The sequence below is a fragment of the Plodia interpunctella genome, chromosome 14 (assembly GCF_027563975.2).
Source record: "Plodia interpunctella isolate USDA-ARS_2022_Savannah chromosome 14, ilPloInte3.2, whole genome shotgun sequence".
Lineage (NCBI taxonomy): Eukaryota > Metazoa > Arthropoda > Insecta > Lepidoptera > Pyralidae > Plodia > Plodia interpunctella.
The window spans coordinates 7,078,105-7,104,097 of NC_071307.1; the positions used below are offsets into that span (position 1 = coordinate 7,078,105).

The 25,993-nt window shown below is 34.5% G+C and overlaps 2 long non-coding RNA genes across 3 annotated transcripts; one reads left to right on the forward strand and one right to left on the reverse strand.

Moving 5' to 3' along the window:
- Positions 1–1,566: 1,566 nt before the first annotated feature.
- On the reverse strand, positions 1,567–23,019 carry LOC128675437 (uncharacterized). 2 transcript variants are annotated; one of them, XR_008405280.2, is made up of 4 exons: positions 22,901–23,019; positions 3,249–4,553; positions 2,634–2,879; positions 1,567–1,933 (listed from the first exon to the last, which is right to left on the reverse strand). It is a non-coding gene; the product is annotated as an uncharacterized LOC128675437 (long non-coding RNA). The 2 variants fall into 2 exon arrangements; XR_008405279.2 differs by lacking the exon at positions 22,901–23,019 and adding an exon at positions 6,186–6,343.
- LOC128675436 (uncharacterized) lies at positions 13,999–25,086 on the forward strand. The gene is made up of 2 exons (XR_008405278.1): positions 13,999–14,414; positions 22,962–25,086. It is a non-coding gene; the product is annotated as an uncharacterized LOC128675436 (long non-coding RNA).
- The last annotated feature ends 907 nt before the right edge of the window (positions 25,087–25,993 follow it).

The window sequence follows — 25,993 nt, forward strand, 5'->3', positions numbered from 1 at the left end:
TAGAACTACAGATTATATTTTAATAATAATTTTAGTACATAATATACAATTTATGAGAAAGGATTAAAAAAAATGAATAATTTATTATAAGTACCTAAGAAACAATCACACATCAAAACTACTTATTGCATTTAAATAAGTATTTCTTAGCAAATATTTATTATTGCTACGGTGAAATAGTGTTTAATTTTGATACTTTTAAAAAATGTAAATAATGTTGATGGTTTTATTGCAATATGCATATTCAAAAATTATTATCTAAGTATTAGTGTCATATTTTATAAAAAACATTATATTTTTGACATATTTTACATATCAAGGACATACCTTATAACAATATTGTATGTTAAAATTAAAACTCTATTGTTTTCGTTTTATTTATATTATTTTTCTAAAACGGTATTTTCTATATTACACTGTGACACGGTACACAATATTGTTTTAATATATAGACCACATTATTATAGATATCATAAAAAAACTTAATAGTTTTATTTTTTAAGGTAGTATCATAGAACACCTGCGAAATATCACATAGTAAAATGATCATAAAGTATGGAATATTGCGGATCAGCAAGAAGATTAATTTTATGCAATCAAGACAATACCGTTTAGTTTGGATTGGAAATCTAATCAATTTTCTAATTCAGTTCAAGGTTAATATTAACTCTTATAGAAACGTTAGTAAACTTCGTTCGTTTTAAATTGAATCATCATATATATTCACGAACATTTTCAAATTTTTGTAAATAAAAATATTGAGCTTTTTGATGCAAAATTATGTTTGCCGATTCACATCATCAATCACATCACAATTAGAAAGACACAAGGTACATGATATTTTCGGAGTTAATGCAGTGTTGGATTAGGAGGAGCCTACCTCTTCACTCGTTTTTTTGTGAAATAGGACAGCAATCGAACTAGCAGGTCACCTGATAGTAAGTGGTCACCGGTACCCAGGAATCTGCAATTTCAGAGATATATAAGGAGCGTCGCCGGCTTTTTAAGAAGTCATAGACTCATTTCTTGAGTGTTCTAATGTCAATAGTTAATAATATAATTTGTACGTCATCGCCCAGAAACCGCATTTAAATCCTCCGCTTAGATTATGGCAATTTAAGATGGCTTTAAACCACATAACTCTAATTTTAAACTGAAAAATCCATGTAGTATCCATCCTACCTATCTTTAATCCTGGATCAATCTTGGATACGGTAAAATGGAAATATCGGCCCCTAATTACACCTTACGCTATATAATTGAGACATACACTTGAACATATTGATCGCAGGTTGTGGGTATTACATAAATTATACACCTGGCAACCGTCGCAGCGTAGGTATTATTATGGTAAGGAATTATGAGTTTTTAACCCCCTACGACGCGATGGTGGTTCATGCAGTGGTGGTCCAGGTCCCAGGTTTGAATCCTACTCATACCACGTGAGTTTGTATACCAATCTGACTGATGTTTAGTAGTTTTCATGGATCAGTTGCTACCGGTGAAGGAAAAAGGAACTTCTGATGCCAGTAACATCTAAGTCTGGTTGAAAAATTAAACAACATATGTTTTTAATACATTTATATAGGATATGCATAGATTCTGATATACAAAAGTTACCAATCTGTGTGCATTTGGTATTATAAAATTTTAATAGCAAATATATGCAATAAATTATTATTATAATGGGTGCATTGGGTAATTCTTATGCTATAATTCTATATTCCTAAATTTATAAAAATTTGAGCGATAGTCCCTTGTTGCTAATATTAATCAAGCCGCCATCTTGGTTGTCCTGTCCTGTCGCATCAGTTGGCGTGAGGCATTAGTGTCATGAATGAACGTGCGTAATGTCTAGTTTTCAAGAGCAATTAATTGTTCTTGCGCCATTTTTGTTGATTCCTAATATTCCCAGGATAGCGCGTAATTTCCCCTAAACGAAAAAAAATACTCGTCATTTTAAATGCTTCATGTGAAGAACCTAATAACATGTTTAAGAAACAAATTAGTAATTCATTATATTGAGTACCTACATAGAGTTTTAAAAAATAATGACAGTAAATATAAAATAACTTCGAATAATTAACCGAAACGTAGACCTCCTAGTCATCCCTTAGAATTTTGTTGGAATTACCCAATGTACTATGATATTTAAAGTTGAGTATTTAGTAAATAAACTATAATATTCTAATTTATATAATTTGCAATAATACCTAACCTATGGTTCATATCTTTATCTTTGGTATCTCTATACAGATTTCATACTGATACAATGTCGTTAAAATACAAATACAATATTAGATCAATGTTGACGTTTCGAAGTCAAAATGTTTGTATGGGTGGTTTTCGGTGGCCGCGCTGTCATTGCAATTTTTCAAATTTTAACAAAGACAAAAATTAGTTTTATTCTCTGACTTTAAAATAATTAATCTGTCCTGTGTTAATGTCAATTGTATGAACGATTATTTAGGAAATGATTCCTTCCTAAAGAAAATTGACGGATAGTAATGCTAGCAGCGCGGCCGCAGCTGTTGAAACGCTGTGTGAACCACCCGTATTTAAAAAGCAAATTTAAAAAGCAATATCATGATATAAACAAGAGTAGCTTTAAAAACATGCAAGAAACTACATACCTGTTAAGGGTCTAACGCAAAATGAGCATTTTAAGAAGTACCCATGTTGAAAAATGCACATGCGTTGTGCATATTTGCCAAGTCCTCATTTTGCGAAATGCACATTTTGCGTCAAATAGCACATATATAAGAACATTATGTTCTTATATTTGTGGTATTTAGAAACAAAATGGTGGTTGATTTCTGTTCAATTGATCCTGCTACAACGTTTTTGCACTTCCCGCAACTATCTCTACGTCTACGTCACTACGGGTAGAAAAAGCCCAAGCTTTTATACTTTTACATTTCTATTAAAATTAATTAAATATAAAAAGGTATTTAACAGTCTTCAAAACCTTTAAAAATCAATTACCTTACTGCTAATGATAGCAAATTGGAAATTGCAATTGCTCTTGCTTGTGATTACAAGTTGTACTCATTGTTGAGTTGAACTCATTGTCCAATTAAAATTTATAATTCGAAATTTAAATTTTGAATTCATTGACTTGAAGATTTTACCAGTACATATTGGCGAAGAATGTATGAAAAACGACAGTTCTAAATATAAATTTACCGATTCAAAATTTAAATTTCAGTTTACAGTTTAAGTTTAATTTATTCAAATTCTTACGTTACCTTTTTGAAAACTATCAATCTTATTCATAAAAAAGTTGTTTTAACTATGTTTTATCACTATAGCACTTCAACACTTCACAATAATTGACACTTTAGCTTTCTTATGAGAATAAGAGGGTATATCTTCATATTAGTGTATACGTATTCGTGTAGATATTTGAGTAGCTGAATTTTTCTAAAAGTGAAAAAAAACACTATCATTAGCAGAGTAAAAGTCTACACCTGAATAATTTGGACTGCATGGGTCAATCGATAGTGTAAAAGGTCATCGGTACCCATTACTCAGCCTTCTTATATAATATGTAGAAATATGCATCTACCCTCACATTTATTAAAAACTTACAGCCTATTTTAGGTGTTTTTCTGCATCTCACTTTGCAATATTTGAGAAACAAAATTGACGTACTAGTACACACTGGACCTCGATCATTTTACCTATTCGTATGCAAATTCTAGTCCCTGCCACCAAAATCTTCGGGATTTTCAAAAAATAATCTTGAAGAGCCCTGTACGATGTTACTTAATAAATACCTATAGATTATATATTTAATTTAAATAAAATGTAAATTATTCAACGGCATTCACAAGCACTAAACTTATATCGTGGGTCCGATGGACATACATACAGAAATGAGTACAACGCACCCAGAACCGGCGACAAATAGAAACACAGGTACTTGTGATATTTGTGTGCGGTTCTGGGTATGTTGTGCTCGTTAGGTACTAATTCTCGTACTGGGAATCGAACCCCGGACCTCCAGATAGCGGCGGCCGCCCGTTCGTGTTAACCACTACCCCACAGGCCGGGACGTCCATATAAATATAATATAATAATATAATGGACCCTGTCCATTATTTCTTGAACTACTTATTCTTCAAAGCACACCTTTTAGCAACTAAAAGTTGCGCTCAACAATTAATAATTTTAAATTCTACTAACATAGTTGTAATAAGTCTACTACGAAAATAGACTTGTATTCGTTTGTGTACAGTCCAAAATAAATAATTTCATTCATTCATTTCATTCCCTCATTGCTTTTGGGTCGAATCTTGTAGGTCCAAAGGGTACTAGACCGAATAGCCCTGATCTCAGTTCACGGCAAGGCTTCATCGCCTCGGCTTCTGTACCTAATATTGCTTCCCCTGTAGGCGTATTCAAGGAGGAGTTTATTGACCTCTGTCGCCGACATGTCTGGATGTCGTGTCTTTCCCTTACTCGCCAGTAGCGCTCGGTGGAGATCGAAGGCTGTCTTGGGTTTAGGAACTATTTCCCCCTCAGAAATCGATGTGAAGTCAGGTATCATTCTGAAATAATAGTGTTTATACCTATTATACCTCATTATTCAAGTTGGCTTTAAAAACTAACCTTTTTGTAACTCTCCTGGTCGTGACGGCATAGAGTAGGTATCCAAATAAATGTATAGGACCCAAAAATTATAGACCAAAATTTTTTGCTCTCTCATACAAATTGGCGGAGCTGATTGGATTACGGAAACTCGAAAATTTATATTCGGTTTTCACTAAGTATACATTTTTTTATGAAAGTTGATGTATTCCGAATACTGACTTTAAGCCACTATAAATGAAATCCGTTTTGAGTTTATCGTGAACTGAAAGACAGTCGCGACTGTCGAAACGTAAGGATTTAAGGAAGTATGCACTTAATAAAACTGGATGTTTGTTTGTTTAAACGCGCTAATCAAACAAACTATTAACATGTGGTGCCCGCCTTGAAAAGCATACTTCACATACTACCGTAATCGTCGTAAAAGGCGGCTAAAAAGCCTTAATAGCGTTTCTAAAGGAGGTTGACGTCAGGCAGGCGGTCGGTCGTTCGTCGTTTAAAAACAGCTATTACAAATCAATTTTCTATGATACTGTCTCACAGTGTTGTCACACAATTTTGCAGGCGATGTGACATGTGTCCTAAGCAAATTTGGATAACTTCGCAACTGCAGAGATGTTATTTCAAAACGAAACACTCCATAAACATTGATTCAATCTGTATTCAGCTAACGACTTGTACAGAATTTGCCTCGATTTTTCAATCGAATAAAATCCCGCGCTGTGCTTACTCAATTTGAATCTAACGCTATTCTAGGAACAAGCTATTCTAGGTACAGTCCACTGCATGTCAAGTAACCCTTCGTGGACCTCTATGCCGCGAGAATATTGGAATTTTCTCAATTCATTTGGGTAATATGATTGCGGAGATGTGCAATGCAATTTATATGCGCTCATTGTTTGTGTCCGAACTACTTATCTATAATACCACAGTATAATAAATAGTACTATATAATAGTACTTCTATGAAGCTAACATTAGGGTGATAGCTATAGGTATTTGGTAAAAAATCATTTACTATAATGATGGTTCGAGAAGTTCTTTTGACACAGTTGAAATAAAAGCAATAACTCAAACGTTCGCAGAACTAGGTGCAGATACCACCATCCCTAAATGTTTATAATTTGTACACACGGCTCCTATCGGTCTGCGCTGTGGTAAAAAGTTAGATTTGTATTTCGAGTCAGAATATGTTGTATTTTTAGAGCTTGGCAAGGCATGACACAGGCAAGTAAAATTCACTACATTCTAGTTAATGTTGCGTGATGTTTTTTCGTTAAATTTATATTTAATTAAAAGATCATTATTTTTATAAATAATGATCTTATTAAAAACAAAGTTGCAATTATTAGGTAGACCAAAAGACAAACAAAACAAATATACATAGAAATGCGTCTAAAATATTATATATCTTGACATAGTCAAGACAAATATAATTTATGTAAAATATTAAATAAATAAATAAAATAGTCGCATATTAAACAACGAAACAGACTCAAACTTGCAAAATAAACTAACATTCTCAAATCGACAACCAAAACGCAGCTGTCCCGTTATCATTCAACCACATGTTCTTCAAAAAACCTGACCTACCTTACGGCTCCCCACTGACTCCTTACAACTTCAATATCGCACCTCAAACTCGAGAAAAAACTCACAACACACCAGAGTTTGCCACCATACTAACATAAGAAGACCCATTTGGCCCGCAGCCCAGCATGTCATTCACAATTTTTTTTCATAAACATCAATGCTCATTTGAATTTGATTTCTAAGTTTAAAGGGACAAAACCGTTAATGGTATGTCAGTCTATATTTAGGGGTGCCCGGAGCCCCGGCGGCGTCGTCAGTCCCTATTTAGTGATTTACCCCACATGGCATGTCGGCTTAACTCGGTGAAGTTTGTACTATGCCATGACATATTTTGCCGTTGTAAACTATCGATTTGTCGCATATAATGGTCGGACTCGCAAAAAATCTGATAGCAGTGTTAGCAAACTCGATATCAAAGAAATTTAAAGACACGATAACAAAGAAATGTTATTTAGAAACGAACTGGTTATTAAAGCAAAGCTGTAAACTAAAACATCGATTTTCAACACAAGTCGATCACTATGCAAATTGATAGTCGATTTTTATACGTTTACATGCTCGCCATACGAATACACTTCCAGCGAACTCAGTCGCGAATACCAGCCAGAAAAACCAGCAATATACTTCTATTTCGATCAATTCGGCGAATTTTTCACCAATAGTTCGTATCTGGCATATCAATTTGCACAAACTCGATACCACAAAATGTAGATAAAACGTTTTTTTCTTCTATTCTTTTTTACTCATGTTTTCGACATATGAGGGAATGCAACAACTTTTGGTATAAACCAGAATTTAATTACATTCTTTGAATTTTCGCGTTAAGACTGCAGCATCAGGTAATCATTTATTAAGTGATAGAACTGGATGAGGAAGGATTTATTTATGTAAATTTTGGACATACACATGTTTTGCCCTTTTTAAGCATCAATGTACCTAATAGTTTTAAGTACTGTTGTTATATGGCACAGGTTTTATTCAAATAATTCGAACACTGGTTTCCTTTCGTGTAAACATAAAAACAACTAATAACAAAATCGGTCGAAACGATAAGCTTTATCAAACTTTTGAATGTATTATAGTACGGACCTCTTATCAACTTCGAACAAGTTTAACAGGGATTTTAAAGTTTAATGTGTATGTAGCTAACAGAATTGGCTAACATTTACACAACAAGTTCATTATTTATTTATTTAATGTACAAATTTGCAAAAACTAGAAACAAATAAGGCATTCTCTACCTGTCAACCCTCACCAAATTGAGATTACGATGGCGCAATAAAGTGCATCGAATAAATATAAATACACAGAATAAAGGTGAAAGAAAACATCGTGAAGACTGACGCATGTTACCACATTTGTACTCCTGTAAAATAACCAAAATAATCATTAAGTTCTGTTAATTACAAGCAATAACCACGGCCCTCAACAGTTTTACCTGGACTTGTTCTCCCGAGGACGTCCGGACATTTGCAAAAAGTGATTTTCTCCGGACACTTTTTTCAGAGATTTCTCTGACGTTTCTTTGATCGTTTTCGCTGTAAATATTTTAAGTGTCCAAAGCATATAGGTCCAAAGTTATTCATTGTAACAATTTAAGCAATGGCATACCTAAAGTTAAAGTCGAAATTCTTTCCAAATTGAAGATTCGATCCAATTTTTTTAGGAAATAAGACTGAATAAAACTATATAAATCAAGATACCTATTACGATAAAATTTTCAGATTTTAAAATTTTTAATCTTTATGACCCTAGCAAAGTATTTTGACGTATTTTTTAAGCATAAGAGTGTGTTCCATCAACGCATGTCAGTGTCGACGTAGGTACAACAACGGAGCACGACGGAGCTACGATTCACTGCGTCGTCGCAACGGATCGCGACTGAGCAATGGCACACGATCTAAGTATCTGGAGTAGATCAGAGTAGATACAATAATGCAATTAGCTTCAAGCACGTTAGGATAGGAACCAATATGTAATCAAGTTTCCTTTGGCGCATCTTCTGCAAGGCTTTAACTGTTCTAAGCTATATCGATTCGTAAATGTAGTACCTATTGCTTCACATACATAGAATCAAGGGTTTTGGGTAATTTAGTATGGACCAGTGGCAGATTAGTTAAAGTTAATGGTTTTATTTAAAAAAACCTTTATTACAATAAGGAATAAAATACATTATGACAAAAACACTTAAGTTATTTAACTTTAACACCATGTTTTTTTCTTTCTTTCTTTATTATAGTTTGGCATGTAGTAACAGTTTGAACCGACGTGGGTTCTGCCCTAGAATCTATATCCTTCAGTGTAAAACAGTAAAACACATGAGGCGATTATGGGATAAAAGTCCTTTAATGCTGATAGATAACAACAGCACTCCCAAGGAGGGCTGACGTCAAGCCGGTTTCGAGCGGCGAATCGTAAATAAATAAATATATTAGGACAAATCACAGATTGAGCTAGCCCCAAAGTAAGTTCGAGACTTGTGTAATGGAATAAACTCAACGATACTATATTTTATAACAAATACATATATAGATAAGCATTAAAGTCCCGGGCCAATCAGAAAAGGATCATTTTTCATCATGACCCGACCGGGGATCTAACCCGGGACCTATCGGTTCAGAGGCAAGCACTTTACCACCGCGCCATCGAGGTCGTCAATCATAGAGTTTATTATTCGCGGCCACTCACCAAAACATCATAATTTAGAAAATTACGATAACTTTACCTAAAACGCTTTCCGTGTAATGTTGCTAATTTAATATTCTTATTGCCGTTTTAGCCATTATAAATTTTAGCTGGAATCTCTGGAATCGATATTTTTAAGCCGTAGAATTGAACAGAATGCCTACAACAAGTTATACCTAGATGGACTTCGAACTAGTTGCCGAATTTGTTGTTATTAGAGTAAAGATGCGATGAAACTACCTTTTCCTAGAGCTTGAAATAAGTCTGTGAGCTTGTATCAGAAATCGGCCAAACTCGTACCTAACTTGACCGATCCTCAAACTAGTTGCAAAACTAGTTGAGAGTAAAAATGAGCCGTAATATTTGCTATAAAGTAATTCCGGTCTGTCACCGGGTGACTGGGGCTCCATCGATCTGCAATGGCAGGTGCATCGCGCATGTATTAAATGCGTTAAAATAAAATATCCGCCATTGACTTTAAAACTATAGATTCGTTATAATTTTAGTTCTTCTTCTCTTCTATTCCTATATCCCCCTGTAGGGGCAAAGGGCAGACACGAATTTCTTCCATAATTATAGTTACTGATAACGAAATTATCGAAACTTCGAAACTTGTAATCCTACATACGATTGTCAATACAGATAAATTAATGACAACTAATCACAATTGTTATGGAATTTGCGATGACAAAAATACTAAGAAGTTGTTGTAATGTAATATTCTGAGAACAGCATCATTACAAAAATTTGAAAAATAAGAGTTCACAACGCACTTGTAATTTACAGATAACAAAATGGCCGTGAAGTCTTTGCACAAACTGATAAGGGAACAATTTGACAGTCATAAATTTCCGTAATTCTATAGTTTGTTGCAGGTATCTTTTAAAGTATATTATTATCTCATCACATCCGCATTTAGGAGTCTAAAGGTGGACAGACTTCTCGCATATTTATGCGAGCAATGAAATGTCTCATAGACTGTGGCTTTCATCCAAACGTCTTGTCCTTCGTTGCAATTTTTCTCATTGTCGTATTGCTCATGACTTGGTTTCATGGATAGTGGCCATTATAGTGGACGGTAACACGCAACTAATTCCGAACAATATTAATGGAGTGGTTTGTCTTCTCTTGTCCATATCACATAGTAAGTAACTGATAAATCATTGACTGGAGTTCAGGTTTCCGCACGATATTTTCATTCACCGCAAGTAATGGTCTATATAAAACTACTATACTATACAAAACTATTATATAAAACTACTAGACAGCATGGTCGCGCTTAATCGGTATCAATTTGTGAACTGGTCTGCCCTACAGCAGAACAAAGGACACGATATGACGCATCTACATTTGAAAATACATCGTCTAGCGTTGCCACCGCAACAGAGCGCCGGAAGCTCCCGTGTAATTGAACCCAAAAATCTGGGCAAATAACTATTGATCGGGCAGTGCTTTATGCCAGTTTATTTAACGGTACAGCCTTTGTTTCTGGTAGCTATATTGCGGAATTATACAGTTATTATCGCGGCTCCGCCCTAAATGTAGCGTATGTTTCTCTCCAACAATCTCCATTCCAAAAAGCATCTCGGATCAATGTTCCGCTTTGACTTTGAGTGATAATCAATCGTACTTTAACACGTACCTACCTAACTAACTAACCTTTACAATATTGGTAGGAAGGAAGTACGGGCTGGACTCCGACGCTCATCCGTCGACGAAAATGCTTATATCAGAGAAAGTATGTACTTGGATTGCACAACATCAGAACATTGGTGGCATGGTCAACTAATTACTTGAGTTGAGTCCGAAAGAAATAGATTCAAATCTCCCTCTCTCTCTCTCTCTCTCTCTCCACTGAGCGTTTGTCGATTACTTCCGCAGTCGTCAAACGTCAACGGAATATAGGGTCTACTTTACTAATTTTTTCTCTTCGCATGGTCTATGGTCAATATGGGTGTCAGATGAAATTTCAATTACTTGTCTAGAGATGTCGGTCAATTTCATCAACCAAGTCCAATTTCTGATGAAGAATAACCGTCGACTTCTTCAGAAATACCGTTGCCGTTGAGAAATATGGGGGCGATCACAAAAGAGCCAAAGGTTGGTGCAACTACAATGGACCCAGCAGCATAATCTCCTCTGTATACGACAAGATCCTTGCCTTTTCTTTCTTTTCGAGCTTCAATCAAGAATTTTATAACAAGAATAAATGAAAGTACAAAGTCAAATTATTTATTGCAAATGTAGGTAACACAGTGATTTTATATAGATAGAAATAGTACCGCTACATTTTACCTTTCGGCATGCACTACTGAAATACAATTTTAATAAAAAAATAAAATCAAATTTTAAGTACTAATACATAGCTAGTTTAAAAATATAAAATTGATACTGGCTGAAAAATTTAATATTCAAATATTTGTGAAGCCAGACAAGAATTTTCCGTTTCGCCTCGGAAATAGATTTCCACAGAACCTCTGCTTTAATATTATTTGCTTCCGGTTATTGCTTATTGGTTCATGTAACGTATTGAAAAATAAATAAGCAAACATGGCAGGTTTGTTTACATTTAACGGTTTTATCTCTACACATAGTATATCATAAATCTAATAAAATATAGCATCGTTAAGATAGTAACTCCATAACACAAGAAAACTGCAAAGGACTTCTTTCGGGGCTGTGACGCCGCCGCCGTGAAGCCAATTTTTGAAGGTTCGGCTGTGATTTTACAATCGGCCGTCAGCCGTAGGAAGAGACAGTTCCCTTCTTAGTCCATCAGTCTTTTTCTTTCTTTTCGAGTGTATTAATTGCCAAAACTGGTGTCAGATTTTATTCAAGTCTTTTACGAGTACCTACCGCAGGTAATCCCTGAGTCACCTCGTACGATGTCCACAGGAGGATATGTAGTAGTCCTATTCTAGGACGGAACCAACGAGGTCTTATGTAAAGAGGTAAAGTTTAATACTATTACATAGCCTCAAAGCGCTCTGACATCGAGTGTCTATATATACACGGCTGACTGACCAGCGCATGCAGAGCCCTTTTGGCTTTCAAATTAACTGCAGTACTCGGAATTAATATCTCTTTTTAAACAGCTAGCTGTAATCCCAGCTTTGTAGAGAATTTAATTTGAGCTCTATTTAATATTACAAAGGCGAAAGATATTTGTAGCATGGGGATATAATATTTAATTTATTTTCATCAAAAACTGAAACGTGGAATGTGCAAAAACGTATATGTTTATAATTATACATACATGTGCAGTTTTAAATCCCTAATTAATATTTTATAAAAGACTTTTTATAATGGAAACACTTATTTTCGGCCACGGCATCGACCACTTTCTGCCTCCCACTGAAAGCAGCCCTGACCACATTCATTAGCACCTTACATACGATCCCGAACGCACTGTGGTTTTGGCGTCTACCCTGCTTCTTATCTCACTAACACATGCATGGTATTCGTAATTCACATCAGAATCAAGCAAGCATGACTGTCGTCGAGTTCATTTTTGTCTGCATTAACCAAAGGCCGCTTATATACAGCATCAATCAATATAATAACTGAACGTGTCGTTTTTTATGACAGTCACAAAAAAATTGGGTCCTTTATTTTGAATCCTAAATTTCATTTTGAAAGTAGATAAGTATTGGTAGTTGAATAGTAAATATGAAAGGCGGTGTGCCGACATAGATTTTAACTAAAAAAGTACTCACTCTCAAAAACAGAAACTTACATAAAAACGTGTGTTTCATCCATTTTGTCCGACCTTCTTGTATTACGGAAAATAACTAGAGATGAAGATAACAATTGCCAAAATGTATAAATGAGAATATGAAAAATTATCAGAATATTGTTCAGGAAAGGTTTCAATAAATATTCCATTCGTCCGGACGTCGCCAAGGGGGGCATAAGGGGCAGCTGCCCCCCCTTAGAGATTCTAAAAAATGTAGATATAACAACTAAAGTGCGAAATCTATTCTTTTATTTTTACTGTATTTATTTTCTGTTTGCTAGTATTATATTAACTCATTTATGTCTTGCATAGTAATGTTTTGTCCGCGGCGCCATACTAGGTGACGGCTAAAAATCAGTACTGGGCATTTTCTCAGCGTAATACTGGGACGATACCAAATAAAATAAATAAATATATTAGGACAAATCACACAGATTGAGCTAGCCCCAAAGTAAGTTCGAGACTTGTGTACTGATACTAACTCAACGATACTATATTTTATAACAAATACATATATAGATAAACATCCAAGACCCGGGCCAATCAGAAAAAGATCATTTTCCATCATGACCCGACCGGGGATCGAACCCGGGACCTCTCGGTTCAGTGGCAAGAACCTTGCCACTGCGCCACCAAGGTCGTCAGAATCGTATTGTGATACGCACACACTTAGTACCTTTTCTTTACATGGTCACTTCATTCCTGCCTTTTCGTACGTACGGCATAGGATATTTTGATTCGTGAAATCGAATTCTTTACCTACAATTTATACTTTTCTCATTATTTATATCTATATAATAATACAACTGACCGAAACCCATCGGCTGGCGACGCCCGTGATTCCTCACGCAGTTTTAAAACCATTCAATATTATCGTAAAAGTAATAAAATTAAGTAGGTAATTTCTATTAGATTAGTTCGATATAGATATAAACCATAGATATACGTTTTACAACTTGGAAAAGATATGTGAAGACAGTGTACAGAGCGATTCTATTTTGATTAGTAAAGGCAATGTGATTTAATACATTTATACACATTGCAATGAAATACTAAAGTCGTATTATTAAAAATTGTATTATGAAATGTAAATAACATAAGACGATACAAGTAATATTCGAAATATGTTATTGCAGCTGAAAACTTTTCCTAAAATTATTATCAAAACTTTGTAATTATTTTCTTTCAACTGATCCATGAATTATCTTAGTTAATGGCTCGTAGTTATTGGCTTTCATTTCCCGCTCCGATCTACGTCATTTTCTTCAATCAATAATTTCGTAAAATTGTCTTATAAGGTCATAAAGTGGCCAAACATTTTTCCTCGCCTTCTCCCAATGGCCTGCAGTGACATGTCTTCTCTTTAGTTACATCCAGTACTTCATTAATATACATCTAGCCAATTACTTTCCATGTGCTTGCAGCACTACATATCGAAATCTTCTTCGAAACGCATTCGATCCTTCTTCAGCAAAATCCATACCTCACTGACATACAACGCAATCCTACAAATGTCCACCAATAAAGCAAAAATTCTCAATTTTGGACTGACCTCAAATAATAAAACCTACATTTTATTAATCGGCGCACGCGCCTCGTTACAACCATTGTGTTCATCCATTTTCAATACTCGTCGACATTAGTTTACTAACTCTGGCCGTGCGTAGTCGCGTCGAGATAATTGTTTAACAACGGAAAATCGTGACGTTACCAACAGTCCATAATGTGAATATAAAACACACTATATCACCTCATAAAATGGGAGTCTGTGATGTGACAAGGTGAAAATTTATAAAAGGATTACGCAGGTGAGTTATATTACTTTCTAAATGAAAAATTGATTCGATTCAACGTGCTTCATTTCACGTGTATTTGAGGAGAACCGTGAAGTCACTGTGGTTTAATATATAAGTAAGTCATTGTTTTAATACATCAACTTCTAAAATCGAGTTAAGTGGGTATCTTGACGAAAATTTAATGTGATTGTGGAGTTCAATAAATAGCTCATGTTTCGTCTTGTCCCGTGTACCGCCTCTTGCTCCGTAGAAGATCTTAATAAGGACAATCACAAGGCAATTGATGGTGCCTACTGGTCTAAATTAATATTGATGACATACACTTGATCACCATCGCTTCGTTAAATTTAAAGTACTGCTTTAACTGCGGCTTCGCCTGCGTTTGTGCATGTGTGCAAAATTTCAAAAAAATTGATTGACTAGATAGAGAGTGAAGAGGTAACAAACAAACGTACCTACTTTCGCATTTATAATATTAGTTAGGATTTCGGTAAATGATATATTTATATATATGTGTGCATGCCCCCCCCTCCCCATCCTATCTAGACAAATATTACTACCGATCTTCAGAACCACTTGATTTCTATTCTAATATATTTCCTGAGTGATATAGGGTAAAGACCCAAGACGCAGATGTAGTATATAAAAAAAATGTTCTTATTATCAGCTAATAAAAATATATTACAAACCTATATCTATATAATCTATACAATAAACCGTTTAATAGCAAGGTATAATATTGATCTTACCTACAGCCTTGCTGAGTATCTGTCACAGTGATAGTTCAATGTTAAAAGTTTAACAATGAACCGCTTTTCTTCCTCCAAGGCCATGCCAATAAAGGAGGAAATAGCTATGACAAATATTTACATTTGTATGATAAACTCAAAAGCAAATGAACCAATTTTAACCAAATTTGGCACAGAGATAGACTAAATCTTCAGAGGATCTTCATTCATTCATTCAGAGAGATCTTCATCTCACCATCGAGTCGATTCGCTGTGACGGAGCTGACCAATCACAATGCGCCACTGTGACACAACGACAACGACAGCGTGATGTGATTGGATCGCTGCGTCTCACTTCGAATCGATTCGATAGTGAGAAGTGAACTGCAAACCCGCACTTCTACGGTCTAATATGATATCATAGTATTATTATTTCGACATATGAAATAGATTTTCGGAAACCGCCCCAAATATCTATTACACAGCTGCCGAATTATGGAATATAAACTGTTTGTTATAAATACATTGCTTATTGTAAATGCAATATAACTTAACGCGTTGTCGACTATAATACAGATAAGACTAGACTATGATATAAACAAATATAAAACTATGTTAGATGTGGTTTTATAATCGTTTTGTTGCGCCCAAGCCTTGTTCTTCTTATATTTCTACTCCCACCCTTTGACTGGAAGAAATCGCTTTAGCGATAAGTCCGTCTTGTGCCTTTAATAATTTATTTTATACATTTTTCTCTCTTGTGGCAATATTTGCATTGTATTTTATTGAAACAGTATTTCAAAAACAGTAAGTACTGTTTTTTGTTACTGTTTTTACTGTTTTTATTTTTTGGATTTTGCAAAATTAATACAGAAATAATTATTTCTGTATTAATTTTGCAAAATCCAAAAAATTTATCTTATTTAATAAAGTTCTTTGCTGAGGTTTCCTTTACATAGTAATAACCGGGATTGGCAAACGTAACCACGGTCGTAAACATAAACAAAAAATGAAAATTATAGTACATAACAGATGTGACACCTCACCTTTATATTAGTAAACGCTAGTAAATTACATAAATTAAACGTAATATGTTTTTATAATAAGCCTATTTTGTGTCAAAGATACACAGATAATCTGTTCATATAACTTTTCATTACAAAAACAACCATCTTCATACTCCATCGTGTGTAACGTACTTTTTGAAACAAGTCTTCGAGCAACTTCGCAAGACATGAGCAAATAGAATTATCATCTACTATAAATAAACACGATAGTGTTCGTTGATATAAATTTTACAGGGTTGTAAAGTACGATTGTGATTTTACACCTCGTAATGGCAGAACAAGAAGATCAATTTGTTTACGTGCCCAATGACATTCAACCACTGGATTTCGTTCAATTACAGTAGAGTGAAATATTTAAAACCTAAGACTTCGTTGATGGTGGTAAAAACGGTAAACATTATGGTCTGAACAATAAACATTCTAACTAGTATTAGCGTAAATTTGAATGAATTGGGATAAATTCACATCATGATTATACAATCCCAATTAATATTATAAATGCGAAAGTACCTAACTTCGCTTGTTACCTCGTCACACATTATCTACTCAGCCTTACTACTACTTAAGAAAGTATATATTATACTTTCTTAAGTATAATATATGCGAAATTTCATGACTGTATGGAGTAGGACATAGGGCACCTTTCATCCCGGATTGTTACCAAATACACAAAGTTAAATAAAAAACGATGTGTTCATGACGGCTCATGTGCCCTCTAATTAATTTGTAATATTACATCATTCAGAGTACAAACAGTGGTATCATGTCCCTCAAGGATGTCACACTTTTCGCCTTGACCATACTCAATTGTGAACAGAACAAGCGCTTATTAACAAACGTATTAATTGTATATTATGAACACGTGGAATAGAGTCAGAAGATTCACCATGTGGTGGATCTAGTTTTTAGGTAGATATATAGATAGACAGATGTCTATCTATGTATCTACCTAAAAACCCCCTGGAAATCACCACATCTATATGAAAGTTTTTATCTAAAAACTTTATTTGTTACTGTTTCACACAATTACAGACAAAGAAAATAGAAACTAAAATACTTAAAACAACATTGTGCCATAAAGTAACAAAAATGCTACAGCTCAGCTATATGTTACCCAGAAGAGTAACAGCTGGTTTTCAGCTGACATCTTTGAGGTAGCTCGAACGAGAACTGAGGCAGTTATGAATGTAACAGACTCTTAACTTAGGCTAATAATAGATAGTTACATATACATTAAATGTTATTCTATCAATTGTATGTTTATCTATCAGTACCTATATTAAGTATCAGTAATTATATTCAGAGTTGATTTTTCGTCATGTATTTTCCTTGCTTCTTCCCAAACTGTCAAACAACTGGCAAACAGGGCCGGACTTTTGGGGAAGAAAATCGGAAAATACTACTGGGAAATACTCAATCCAAACTTGCGAATTCATAACTAGATGTACTTGTGCCTTTTGCGCAGCAATGTGAATAGATTTTAACGGTTCAGTATTTTATGCTATTCGAGCTTCGAATTTCCTCGATTCAATGAATCCACACTCGACTTGAACGTGATTTTCTCGTTTTATTACTATAGTAACGTAATCTGTGGGGAAGTAAATTATAAAATTAATATTTATCTAATTTATATGTTAAATATAGCTTGGCTTTATCCACTTGAGGCTTTAATTGCCTTAAATCATAAAATAAGGATAAACATAAGTATCTAGTTATGTTAATATTGAGAATCACTGAATTGAGAAACACATACATCTATCATACGAGTATAATAGATCCTAGGAATAACTAGAGATCCTAGAAAAAACTTATAATAATATCACATTATGACATTTAACAAGAAACATAGAAACATTATTGTATTTTTAATACAAGCAAGTCGACTCACATTCGTCTATCTCGCAAAACCGCAAACAACATCTTACATCCATCCGCAAACACATCACATTCAGGTTCCTGGTTCAGGAACGCGTTGAGGTCCGCTAGCATTCGACACTGCGGAGACTGTGCAAATATCAGTAAATATAGATCGCAGGGTATGACAGCTCCATTGGGAGTTCATTGCTGTCCTGAAAATTGCTGAGATTTTAATAAATTGCCCTTACACGTTGGAGTCCGTCGGAGAGCAGTTTTAATTGCAATAATTAATTTTCTTTTTATTATTTTTATTAAAGGCAAATTTTTATATCTAATTTTGGACTCATACTTCATGTGCCTGTATTTGTGTCCCACTGCTGGGCAAAGGCCTCCCCTTTAGTCTTCTAAAGGTCCTTATTTAAGCCATATTTGTTGCCAACCACTCCGAAACTTGTCTAGGTCGTCCCGCCATCTTCTTCGTGGTCTACTTCGACGTCTAGACACATAATACAGGCTATACATACATATAAAATAAATCTTGTGTGGAGGGCAGTCTCTTACTGCTATTACAGGTTTTTTTTTCATTCGTATACCATATTTAAAGTATGTTAATAATAATAATCTTAGGAAAGAAAATAATCAAACTATCAAATTTTAAAGTAGGTATCCCAAACAACTTTAGCAACTATAGTGATTACGATTCAAAAGCAAACGCGAAATAATAAATTAAAAACCCGTTCAATTAGCTTCGATTGGCCGTGCATTCGTAAGAGGCAAGTGTGGGCAAGCGACCGGCCGAAACTGGATTTTTACGAGTTCAGTTTTACCCCAATTTGATACTATCGGGGTTAACATTTTGCTTGTGTTTCCGCCCTAGAATAGGACCACTCACAGTTGATAGGCAACAATAGCATTCCCAAGGAGAGTTAACGTTGAGCAGGTGCTAGCTACGGTGGCCGGTTGTAAAATCACAGTCGAATCATCCAAATTTTTAATTTTGAAGGCTTCGCGGCTTCACAACCCCGAACGTAACTGGGAACCTGTAGAAATGAGAGAGAGGGCTGGACATTTTGCTGTCCAAATTTTCAGGCGTAAGGCAGGAAAGGCGGGCGAGCTTTGACGAAACACCCCTCGATTTGCAACGGCGTACGATGGGCAACTGATTAAGTGTACCTTTGTGTTCGCGTCAGTGCCTTGTAGGCATTTTTGCACTACATTTCAATAGGGAATTCGCCCTGCTTCAAACGAATGCCTAATAGAGCGAGGTTTTTGTCTGTTTGTTTACATTCTGGTCGTTTCAGCTTCCCGAAAAATATTTTTGTAAATGAAAACCTCGCTTGGGAATGGACAGTGCGCGGATTTATCTAGTGAAAAATTAAAAATATAACATTTTCTTGAATATAATCGGACAAGATATTTTTTTATTTTTCACTAAGATAAAAATGTGATGATGATAGTGTAGTAGCCGCAGCTAGATAGGGCCTTGAGTTTAGTTTTAAATAAACTAGTGCCCCGTCCCAGCTTCGCTCGGGTAAAACCATAAAAAATTATACCCCGAAACCTTCGCCAGGAATCACACTTTCTATTGGTGAAAAAAATACAAAAATCCGTCCAGTAGTTTTTGAGTTTATCGCGTTCATACAGTAAGATGCGCGACATGAGGACATCTTTTTATAACATAAAGATTAGAAATAATATGAGAAAAAACAGAGTTGCTGAAAAATCTGAATGTAATAAACATTGAACGATTCGTTTACTAAACGAAACCAAATTGTAGGTTAAATTTAGCTGAATTCGAATTTAAGAGCAGAATAGTCTGTTAGGATTTCGCTCTAGTTTGACAAATTACATTTTCCACTCACATGTTAAGCCAAGGGAACCCAATATGAAGTGGATTCCAACAGTTAAGATCAAAAATTTTAGTAAATATTATTGAAGTGAACACGATTTGAAAATAAAATGTTATAATAGAAAACATTGAAGGTTTATTAACATTCAATATTTTTTATTATTATTTTAAATTGAGTCATTATTAAGTATGTCAAAATCTCTCTCAAACTCTATTTTTGCTTCCACTTAGACACATCCGAAACACAAGGCCAGCAATTGATTGCATTGATTTATCAAGTAACCATAAAAGTATTGTCTCATAAAATAATAAGAAAGTTCATGAATGAAATTAAATCTTCACTATGTATATCTATTCGGGTGGAATCTTGCAACTAAATTTTGAAGCAAATATCTTCTACCGATTGAACTGAAATTTTGTACACGCGTTTAATTTCGATGACAATGCATTATTATGATATACATGACCTAATGGTGCACCCAGGAACGTGCTCCAAACATGGGAACTCCTCAACGATTTACTACATTGACAGGTCAAATACTGAATGCAATAAGATCTCTCTAACAACAATAAGAGCTTGTGACAAATTGACATTTTTATTAAAAAAACTTATTCAAATTCTACATTCGGTTTGAAGAGTAAATTACCTGTTTCATAAAGAAATAGTATAGGGATTTTGTGACTAATATTGAGTCACAAAATTTCTATATAACATCTCCAAAGTGCACATGACATATCGATGCAGAGATATATCGGAATACAGATCTAATGAGTCCTTCCTGTATATATGTCTATTCTACCATGCGAGGTATAACGAATTGCGCTCCGATGAATCCATTGACATATAGCCAATACCTAGTAGCCTAAGGCCAATTCTGTCTTGCCAACCTTACACACACATAAACAAAGACAAGATATCACTGTGTGCTCTTTGAGCAATTCCACCACTGAGTTGAGCTGAGATTACCAATCTGTATCGGTGTGGCACGTAATATGTCACGTAACAAATATATTTATATTTGTTTTAATATTTACAGTTATAGAACCTATATCTGCATGTTCCAACTTTAATTTTTTTGTATATGTCTCAGTTCTTCCCACTGATTAATATAAATTTGTTATATCTGATGAATATATCCTAGAATAGCGCACATGGTACATTTTATTCCGAATTTTCCCAGAGGACAGGTAGGCTATCTTAATTGCATTTTGCTTTGCACTGATAGATATTATGAAAATCCTAAAAAATTGTGTTTCACAGCTTTTTCGGCTAAGTTTTTGACTTGACATGAATTTTGATTACAACATTGTTATTTTGAATGAATCCAAATCCACTTGCACAATTATTTGATAGTTTCGAGTGTATTCACGCATTAGTTTCACGTCAACAAACTTAAAGTAGGTATTATGTAATCTGTGGTACGGTCATATCATAAAAAATCTGTGTTTCGTAAAGGTTCATTTGGCTTCATGCAAATATTTTCCTTGTCGATGAACCAAAGCCGTTTGGGTAGGATTTTACCCCGATATCTGTTCCGTGCTCGTTTTCATTTCCAAATGGCGGACTGGCAGGGATTAGTCGAGTTTTAGCGAATTGTTAGTTCCCTGAACTAATTAAGCTCAGCACTCGCCTGAAATACGAGATTTAATCGTAATACCTAATTCGGTATTGATAAATTTAGTCGATACATCGAATGATGTTCGAGATAAACCATAATAATCGAAACAATATGCCATATACATCATGTGCAGAGTGCATGTGCATATTTGGTATAGTAAATTAGTGTTTCTTTGACAATGAAGTTAAATGTTGAACCACACAAATAATTATAATTTAAAATAATAGATATAAGACTATACGGAAACATAAGATATGTAGTTGTAATGGAAATGTCCTTATGAAGGGGGAAAACATAGACAAACACATTTCCCCGCTAGCATGACGGTTAAGCATTCATATCAACACACATTTTCGAAAACAAACTTACTTAAAATTCCATTTTACCAGATTCAGAACTGAAAATACTCCGCAGTAAATTGTAGAGTACCGCTCATCATTCTACCGAAGCTCATTGCAAATAGGCCTCTATCACCACTGAATAGAGATCAATATAGGGTAACGTGACGTGAAGTTGACTGTACCTAGTTACGAGTTTATAATGGGGTACTGCAGAGAACAGTTTGTGATCAACTTTTTGTTCAATTCAGAATGTTTCAATGACCTCGTAGACAACTGTATTGTAAATTAAATTGTATCATGGAAAGTGTAGTCCAACCTTACTAATAGGATTTAATACGATATTTTCCGTATTTTGTAATATATTATGTATATTTCGGTGATAATAATATATCCGTTGAAACAGTTGATCAGTACTAGTTAAATACTTGGTATTAAGTAAATAACCAAATACACTTACCAAATATACTTAAGTAAATAACCATTCATTTAAATGTTTCTATAATGTAGTAATTTACGTTATTTTTGTTTTAATTTATGTGTCTGAAGCGTTAAATAATTTACTTTTTGACTTTATAATCGTGATGTCATAGCATAGACATACAAGTTTTGGCTTGGCATTAGAAAAATGTCTGATTTTACCAAATGGAAAATAGCCAATTATATGTATCATTGGGGGAAATATTACTAACAGACAGACTCGAAAATACTTGAATAGGTAATATGCTAGCAATCTGCTTTTATTTATTTCCTATTATTAGCAATCAGTGCTCTTTGGGTCAGCCCACCTACTCCGTAAAAGATAAACACGTGATATTATGTCTTGTCTTGTTTGTACTATTATGAATTAAGAGACTTAAATCGTATGATAAACGAAATACTGCAGTGAAATTTGTTTCACCATTCTTCTTCACCTGCGTTTTCAAAGACAGTATAGCTATAGACAGAGACAACAATTGCGTCACATGTTCTATCTCATTTGGCTACGCTATCGCGTCGTCTTTAGTTTTTTAGTCATAAATTGTCAGTAACAGACTTACCTTTACTTTTTTGATGTCATTAAGAGAAGTGTTACACCTAATATTAGTATTTTTATTTCAGAACGATGTGGTCCTACTCCAGTGTAGACATCCCAGGGCCCAGATTGAGCCGGTCCGACCGCTTCAAGATCTACCTATCAGAGTGCGTGGTCTGTTTCTGCATTGTCTTCTTCATCGTCTGTGTTGGCCTGTTGCTGTACCTGTTCTTCCATTTGTATGGCACCGTCTCTAATGCTGGCAAACTGGCTGGAAAGCTGGTCGAAAGTTAGAATTTATTTTTAATTATTGATCCTGGGAGCTTTCGATTAGATTTAAATAGTTCATTGTTCATTAGGACATAAGCGTGTCAATGTTGGACATACATGCGAGGATTTTCGCGCGACGTTAAATGGAGTGCGATATTAAAGCTGTATATTTAACTTCTTGTTATTATGTACTTTTAACATGTGTTATTTGCACAATAAAAATATTACAAACAAACAAACAAAGCCGAGTGTTAAACGATCGCCTGTGTCATACGACTTTTTGTACAGGTTGAAAAATGTTGAACAAAACGTTAGTGCTGAAACATTTTGAGCTAGCGTGTTCGAAAAATGTATGTAAATATTTTGAGTAGTTGAACAAATGAATGTGTCAAAAATAATTATGCTTAACGGCGAATATAATGTACATATATAGATGTTGTTATAGACAATTATATAGACGATTTGGAAGCACGACGCCTACACTATCTATTATTAGAACTCATATTTTCTTCGGATCAAAGTAAAAGGGGACGATTCTGAGAACCTGTATTGATTACACAGTGAGGGCACCTACCATAACCTAGTTAGGAGGCTAGCTGGAAATGTATATATACAAGCTATTAAAATGACCATATAATCCTTACCCTTACAGATTATAAAAATAAGTACCCCTATCGCGTCTTTAGGTAAAGACGCGATAGGGGTATATATCTGTATGAACGCCATAAAATCAAGAACAAATGTAATAATTTTTGTATATTTTTCACCATAGATAGTGTGTTTGTATTGTAGTATCAAGAGGATGGTTTGGACGCTTTAAATTCCATGGCTGCTAGTTCATCATGTGTGAACAAAAAAATAGCAACATTTTTTCGCCAAAATACGTCCTCACAAAAATGATCATTATATTTTTACAACGATAACTTTGCTAGATTGGCCAATGAATGTTAATAGATGAATTTATAGCTAGATTTTTTTATATAAAGTTATTTTAGCGTAGGCATCACTAAGATTGATTGCTAGTCTAGAATGAATAATAATACGTTCTTATAATGTATATCTCATAATATGTGATATTTTATATCGATTATTTACTTTTGTAAAATTGTAAACAATATGCCAAATAGCTTGAAGATGAAAGATAAGATAGATATTACTTATTAAACTGTTATCCTTTTTGAATATCTGATAAATATATGATTAAATAAAATAAAACAAAAGTTGTGGTCGTAATTTTGTTTTGATTTTCAGTACTTACATACCACCACATGCACACTAAAGGCTATATTATGCCATAGAAAATTCCGATTCAGTGGCGTTATATTAAATTTAGTCGAGGCGACGACTCACCAAGAAGAATAACCTACAGCGCTGTCTGTCTGTCCTTTGTTGCCTGGCAATATTGAGTGAACTAATCTTTACCATTCGATTTGATTTAATGAACTACTTTTTTTTTTGCCATTGGAATAGTGCAATGTAAAAAATGTAGAACCTCCCACCCCGCGGTGTTACCCGCATAAATATTTTTAAAAAACTTTTTATGCACACTAACGCCATCTACTTTACAAAGCGCTACTACGACTACCAGACTATCCGATTTTTGTACCAAATCCTACGGGACTCGCGTAGTTTCGTGTTAAAAAGTACTCTATGTGTTAGGTAATCCAAATTATTAGCTACTACCTAAATATTTGTACTTGATTCCATAAAAATCCGCTCAGCCGTTTGAGCGTAAAGAAGTAACAAACACACAAACTTTCACCGTTATAATATTAGTGGAATTTGGCCACATCATGCCGTGGCCAAATCATGAAACATGAAAGAAAAAATCTTTGTGTCTACATCATGTTTACAAAAGGCCTATAAAATATTAAGTAATGTAAGTGTTTGCAGAAAATTATGTACCTATGTGTAGAGTGAACAATAAATGATAACAAACAATACGAGTTATAATTATGCTATTAATTGCGTCCATACAAGTCGTTGTACGATACGAATGTAATATTTATTTTATATCTGATAATAATATAAAGTTGCATATCCTTGAGAAGAATACAGGGAGGTTTTGCGTTTGATACCAGTAATCAAACGCAAAACCTCCTAAAGACTATTTGGTACACCAAGACAAGCAACTTTTATTCTACGACTTTTCATGTTTCGTAGATTTTTTTTCATATAAAAAAAAATCTAATTTGCGTCTCTACACATGTTAGCTCTATGAAATAGCCAAGCAACACGAGACAGTTAAGTACAGTAGCGTTATGTAGCGGAATCGAACATAGAGTTAACGTTTTATAGAAACGACTTTAAAGTTTTTTTTTTATTTATTACGTTTAGACATAAGTCGATCTAGTCGAAAGATCGAAAAGAAGATCTTAGTCTCTGTGTACCTTATGCGGCTATGGAAGGTTATGCGTTAGATACCAGATTTAAGTATATATATATGTGTAAGTATATACTTAAATACAATTAATCATGATTCTGTAGATATATGAAAGCGACCCATGATAAATAATTTTAAATCTATAGGATATAATATGGTTACAATTAACAATCTAGGCCTGCGGCTAGCAGCGGCATATATACATAGCGGCTTTTCATTGCGGTATATAAAAGCACTCGTACTAACTACGCAATGTTCCCGCATTCGCATCGGTATGTGTCCGAGTTCGGCGACAGTGTGGAGCTGGCATTAAACATTGCTTCGGCTGAGTCATTGGTCAAAGAGAAATAGCTAGATAAATGAACTAATTCTGAAGTACCACGAACAAGAACAGTATACGTAGGTACTAGTAACAATTAGTACATGGTTTCGATGTCCCGTGAAAATACTGGACGCATGTTGGTG